Here is a 6,967-nt window from a genome sequence, read left to right as displayed (position 1 = left end):
GGTTCTTGAGATGAGCCTCCACTTCCCTATTTTCTTCTAACCCTAATCTCTAACTTTTCTAGAGAGAGAAATAAAAATTACAAGGTAAAAATAAAAAGATAAAAAGCTTCTTTACAAAATGGGTCACTTCCCTTTATATAGAAGGTTCTTTTCTTAGCCATTAAGTCAGAAATATACTCCCAAAAATATCTAATCCCGTACTCTATGGTAGGTGGGAGTTCGGGCGCACGCGGGAATAAGACAACTCGCTGCCAGCACATTTTCGATCGATCTCAGAAAAGTTCGATCGATCAGAGAAAAGTTCGATCGATCAGAGTTCGATCGTTCTCACTTGGCAGCTTTTCAACATCAGCTTCTTTTTGCTCTAGATCAGTCTCCTTTTGCTCCAAATTCTCATCAAGACTTAGTTTGACTCCAAAAAGGCCTTAAGTAACCATTTTTAGCTCGTTTTAACATTATTGACCTGAAATAGACAAAAACACAAATAAGTACTAAAACGGGAAATTAAGATAGATAAAGGTCCTAGAACACTCAAGCGTAAAAGCGCACTTTTCATCGCTCATCAAAAAGCTATGCTTGGTTGTGATCTCTAAACCCCAAGATTTCTCTCTTATTTTCTCTCCATTACATTTAATTAATTCAACCACCAACCAATCTTTTGATCACTCGACCTACTAACGCTAATCTTGATTCCTCAACCTAGAACGACCCACCAATCCCTTGGGACGATCCCTACTTGCCCTAGCTATATTTTTAGTGAAAGGTAATAGTGGCAATTTCTAAATGTAAAACTTGGCCACATTCATCATAGTTCTACACCACTATCTTTTGGTGGTGCACAAACTATTGGGTTTGGGGAGTGATGACCCGGAACACACCAAGTTTTTGGCGCCGTTGCCGGGGATTGATTGAAGGCAACATTGTATTTGTGGAATCAATTAGGAATTAGTACTCTTTTGATCGTGTCTTTACTTTGTTTTCAATTTTTGTTACTTATTATGTTTGTTCTTGTTTGACTAGGTGCATTGAGTAAGAAGGTGAGCAAAGGAGTATTCCAAGTAAGGAGCTAAGCAATTAAGGAAAAAGGCTAAAATCATTATAAAAAAAAATTGCTAGGCTAAAAGCTAAAAAAATTTAGAGTTGAAATGCTAAAGGACCTTTGTGAGCTTTTTCTTACTCAATCTCTAGTTAAATCGTCGGCTCGCATGGAGGCTTGTATTTCAATTCTTAGATAAATCGTGAGCCCGCGTGGAGGTAATTTACTTTTCTTGTATATTGTTGATAGCATGGGAGTATGGGAACATTGTATGTGGAGGAAGTTTGTTGATTATTGATTTGTTATGAAGGTGAAGTATTTGTCATTATTGCTTGTTGTGTTGCATTGCGCATGAATGGTCATAGATCATTGAGACCCACTGTTGTCCCTTTAAATTTTCATCTTGAATCCATTGTTTGAAACCTTAGGGAAAGAGGAAGTTCTAGTCAATCCATTTCATCAATGGAAGGACATAATAAGGACCATGTGGAGGACCTTGGTCACATAGACCAACAAGGTATCATCCACCCAATGTGCATCATGATAACATGCAAGTACCATTAGGCATGCCGAGGCCATTCGTTCATCCACCACAACAACAAGGCCAAGTCCCATTGGGAATGCCAAGGCCAATCTATGCTCCACCACCTCCCATCATTCAAGGCAATCAAGGTGCCCATGTTGCACCTCCAATTGCTAATCCTCCCATTGCTTTAAGAGATCACTATGTGCCTAAAGAATACAATGCACCCACATGCATTCAATTACCACCATTTAGAGCACACCACTATGAGATCAAACCACAAACCATTCAAATGCTTCCTAACTATCATGGACTTCCAAGTGAAGAACCTTACAAGCAATTGGATGAGTTTCTTGAAGTATGTTCCACCGTTAGATACACGGACATGCTGGAAGAGGTCTTAAGGCTTAAACTTTTTCCATTCACTCTTAAAGATAAGGAAAAATATTGGTTTAACAATCTTAGACCTTTTTCAATAACTTCTTGGGTAGAAATGCAACAAGACTTCTTGAAGAAGTACTATCCAGTTTCTAAGACCAACGCTACGAGAACTTCAATTAGGGAATTTTCACACGAGGATGGGGAACATTTTATGAGGCATGTGAACGCTTTAATGAATTACTGAAGAAGTGTCCACATCATTTCATGCCTAAATGGCAATTAGTTCAATATTTCTTTGAGAGCTTATCGGACAATCACAAGGGCATGGTTGATGCTTCCATGGGTGGCTCTTATATTGATAGGCATGAGGATGACGTGTGGCGTCTTTATGAGAGCATGAGTGAGAATTCTTTGCATCGAACTTTATCTTCTAAGAATGGTAAGAATTCAAGTGGGAGGAAGAGTGTTGGCTTACATCAAGTCGACCATTCCAATGAAATAGCCGCTGAGATGAAATCCTTATCTCAAAGGTTTGATCAATTCTTGATCAACCAAAACTCAGCAAATCAAGTATCTTCCATCCCTAACCATTCACATCATGCATCCAATGAGACATGTATGACTTGTTCAAGTGTTTTACATTCTACTTCCAATTGTCCCCATGGACATGTACAAAGTGAGCATCATAAATAAGTCAATGCAACTTTTGTTAATCAAGGGAACAATCCTTATGGCAATCATTACAATCCTAGTTGGAGGAATCACCCGAATTTCTCTTGGAAAAACCAAGGAGAAGGCTTAAACCCTCCCCAAGGTGGTTTCCAAGGGAAATATGTTCCACCTCTAATGCAAAGCCAAGGTTCCCAAGGATATAGATCATATCAATCACAAGGAAACCAATTCTCAAATTCTCATTTTCCCAATCAATCATATACCCAAGGAAATGCTAAAAGTCCCGCTTTTGAGGAGAGTTTTAATTGCTTTGGGCACTTGAGGGGCTAACACTCAATTACTTCATTATCACTCTCAATCCAATGCTAAGCTAGAAACCCAAGTAGGGTAAATAGATAGTACTTTGAATGCTAGAGAGAAAGGGAAAATGCCTATGAATGTCCCCCCAAAGCAACAATGCGTTGTGGAGACTCATTCCTCATCGGAAGGTCACACAATAGAGCATGTCAATGCGGTGACTACCTTGAGAAGTGGGAAAATTGTGGACAACCAAGTGGGTATGTCCAATGAAGAGAGTGAACCAGTGTAACCACAAGTTGACACCCGTCCCGTTTCACATCCTATTCCTCCTTCATTGCATGTGCATGACCATATAAATGAGAATGTGTTGAAAAGTGATTTGAAAAGTGATTTTGACAAGAAAGATTTGCAACATGATTTCAAAACTTCTTGTGTTGAAGAGCTTCAAAGAAAATTTCTGAAAAGGTTTTTGAGCCAAGAGCTCCAATTTTGGATGCCTTAAAAGGATCCATTTCAAATGACAAGCAAAAGGTCAACACTAATGAAATTATGGATGTGTTTAAGCAAGTGAAAGTCAATCTTCCACTTTTAGATGCAATCAAGCAAATTCCGGCTTATGCCAAATTCTTGAAAGACTTATGCACCCAAAAGAGAAAGAACAAAACCAAGCACCTAGGAAAGTGGTCTTAACATTGCAAGTAAGCTCAATTTTGCAACATAACACTCTTCCAAAGTTTAAGGACCCCGGTTCACCTACCACTTCATGCATCATTGGTGATCATATCATTAACCGGGCTCTTCTTGACCTAGGAGCAAGTGTTAATCTTCTTCCATGCTATTATATGTCAAATTAGGCTTAGGAGACTTGAAACTGACGTCGGTAGTTTTGCAACTTGCCGACCGATCCATCAAAAAACCTAAGGGTATCATTGAGGACGTATTGATTAAGATTGATAAATTCTTCTTTCCCATTGATTTCGTTGTCATTGACACGGAACTGGTTCCAAATCCTAAGAGCCAATTCCTATTATCCTTAACCGTCCTTTCTTGGCAACCGCGAATGCCAACATTAATTGTAGGACGGGGATAATGAAGATTTCATTTGGACACATGAAGGTAAAGTTGAATATCTTCAATCCCACCCCCAATTCATTTAACAAGCATGAAGAAGTTAATGTTGTGAAAAAATGTCATAACCTCAAAAGTGAAGGAATAGAGTTTTTGTCTGAGACCAAAGTTTCAAAAGGTTCATTTTTTTTTTTTTTTTTTTTTTTTTTTAAATGAAGAAAAATTTTATAGATTAAAACAATAAAGTACAAAGCATGAAGTGAGGAAGAACCTCACTGAAACAAAAACAAGATAATAGAAACAAACTTCTATTCTCCTAGATCAAAGAAACACATCTTGGAGACACATACCAGCAACATCTAAGCCATCCCACACAATACTTTTAACAAGATTGGAGGGAGTTCTCGAAATATCTCTATAAAGCCTACCATTCCTCTCATTCCATAAGTAATACATGGTAGCTGAAAAAACCATCCTAGAAATCTTGTTCCTCACAGACTTCACTTTAAAAAAATGTACCAAGACATTTGCAAAGTCCCCGCAATTTGTTTGCTGAACCCTCCAATTGAACATACCATCTAATTCACTCCATACCTGCCAAGAATAAGTGCAATAAATAAAAACATGATCAACTGATTTGTTATTCTTTCCACATAAACAGCATCTAGAAGCAAGAGAAATTCCCCTTCGTTGTAAATTATCACCAGTGAGTGCTGCATTTTGTAAAACTAAGGCAGATAACACAGATTATCTCGGCCTACCACCATTCCAAACCAAGAGAAACCAAGAGACATCTGGATTAGGAGTTCTACAAGCCTTCCACGCAGCTTTATAAGTAAACTCCTTATTCTGCCACAAAATCTGATCACACCCTCCATAAATATTAAACTGATGAAAAAAATTTTGAACCTCCAAAGATAAATCAGTAAACTGCCACTGATTCTGAAAAATACAAGTGCATAAATCACTTTGCTTGTTAGTCGAAATACTTCTCAAAGTCCTGAAATTAAAAATTTCCGACAAGAAATGTCCATAACACCATGGATCCAAAAATAACTTCAGCTTCTGTCCATTACCTATACAAAATTTGTAATTGTTTTTCAGTATTTCCCTAACTGAAATAATGCTTTTACAAATGGGCGAGTGAGCCTCTCTAAGCACCACCAACCAGAAATTTGAATGCTTAATATAACAATGCTTATACCATACAACCCACAACCTATCCTTGGATAAAAGAAAATCCCAAGCCAAGACACATTTAGCTGCCTTATCAATATCAAAAGGTTCATCTTCAACCTTACATTCGAAGAAAATTGTTTCAAAGTCTTGTTTTGAAAGGGCGTGTAAGCCCAAAGATTGTTTTGATCAAGGACCGAAAACGTCTTTTAAGCCAACAAGTTCCTTAAAGAACCATTTGATGGGTGGAGTTCAAAACACTTATCACCCTATCAAGGAGGGGATGCACTACAAGATGTTTGATCTGGGCTAAAAGAGCCCAACGTCTTGCTAGAGATGTTAAAGACTAGCAAGACATTTCGTAGGGCGTCAAAACCCTATTCCTCCCTCATTTCTATCTTTAATTTCATTTCTTGCGAAGTCTAGATTTTAGATTTGGGTTCATATACATTGCTAGGAACTGTGATTAGGATTGCATACACTTTCATGTTGAATTTGAGCATTTTGCATAAGTTCGATCGATCTCAAAATGAGTTCGATCAATCAAACTTCTCACCAGCATCAAACCTACATCCAAATCACTCTTTGTCCAATGGTTCAAACAAAACCTGCATATTTCAGCTTTCTGTCCCATCGTTCGAACTTGTTCCTAGATCAATCCAACTTTATCTTGGATCGATATGCAGTTCCAACAAATAGAAATTTTTTGAACCTACATCCACCTGCATCCAAAAGCCTCTCTATCTCATGAATCGAACATTTCTTCAATTCTATACATTCTCAATTGATCAAAGGTATTCTAAGATCGATCTTAGGGAGATCGATCTTTGTTCTTTGTTTTTCAATTTTGATTTTGTTTTGATTTTATTTTAATTTCTTAATTTCAAAAATTCCAAAAAAATATTTTATTATTTAATTTTTGTTGTCATTTTTATTTTCCATAAAAAAAAATAATAATAATAAATAAATCCCAAAAATATTTTCATTTTCATTTATTTTTACTTTTTATTTTTTCAAAAATCCCAAAAATATTTTGTCACTTAAGAGGAGAGATCGATGTCAGTTCGATCGATTTGAGGATTCAGTTTAATCGATCGAACTCGCATGGGAATGTTTTTAAAAATCGATTCAGGGTCATTCGATCGATTCCATAAGAATCGATCTCAAAACCTCGTTCCCCCTTCGCCACTGCATCCCAACTCTTCTCCATCTCCGGCGATCACCCCAGGCATTGAACCTTTCTCTTCCATAGTAGATCTCATTCGCATCTCACCCCCCTTTGCATCTCCACTTCTCTCTTGATTCCGGTGAGATCCGAATCCTACTCATGTGATTTCAAGCTTCGATTTGATGAATACATGCTCTAAATGTTAGATCTAAGTTGTTATGATGATGAATATCTCCATTGATGAAGCTTTGAGCTCTGTGTATATATATGTATATATATGTATTTATGTTTTGTATAGATTTTGGATTTTATTTGATTTTTCAGAGTTATGGGCCGAATCTAGTGACTAGGATTGATGTTTGTTGTGTTGATGGGCCCACGACCATGTTTGTGAAGGCCCCGTGCCATCCGCATCACAGATCTGTGACTTTTCAAGTTTCACCTCACAGTTCAATCGATCTAACTTTTTACTCGATCGATCTATTACAGATCGATCTCACTTATTCTTGATCGATCAAACTTGAATCGATCTCACATTTTTGTGATCGATCGAACTTCACAGGTTTACTTCACATATTTCACACACCATCTCTTATGTTTTATGCTATCTCATACATGCCCAATGCCTGTGTTTTCCACATTG

General features: G+C 37.4%; 1 non-coding gene across 1 annotated transcript; it reads right to left on the bottom strand.

Moving 5' to 3' along the window:
* Positions 1-2,103: 2,103 nt before the first annotated feature.
* LOC132284126 (small nucleolar RNA R71) lies at positions 2,104-2,206 on the bottom strand. The gene has a single exon (XR_009472205.1). It is a non-coding gene; the product is annotated as a small nucleolar RNA R71 (small nucleolar RNA).
* Between the last annotated feature and the right edge of the window lie 4,761 nt (positions 2,207-6,967).

Source organism: Cornus florida, unplaced genomic scaffold (assembly GCF_030987335.1).
Source record: "Cornus florida cultivar Cherokee Brave unplaced genomic scaffold, ASM3098733v1 CherokeeBrave_3.0.0_Hap2_Chr01, whole genome shotgun sequence".
In the NCBI taxonomy this organism is placed as follows: domain Eukaryota; kingdom Viridiplantae; phylum Streptophyta; class Magnoliopsida; order Cornales; family Cornaceae; genus Cornus; species Cornus florida.
This window is presented reverse-complemented; position numbering and strand designations above follow the sequence as displayed.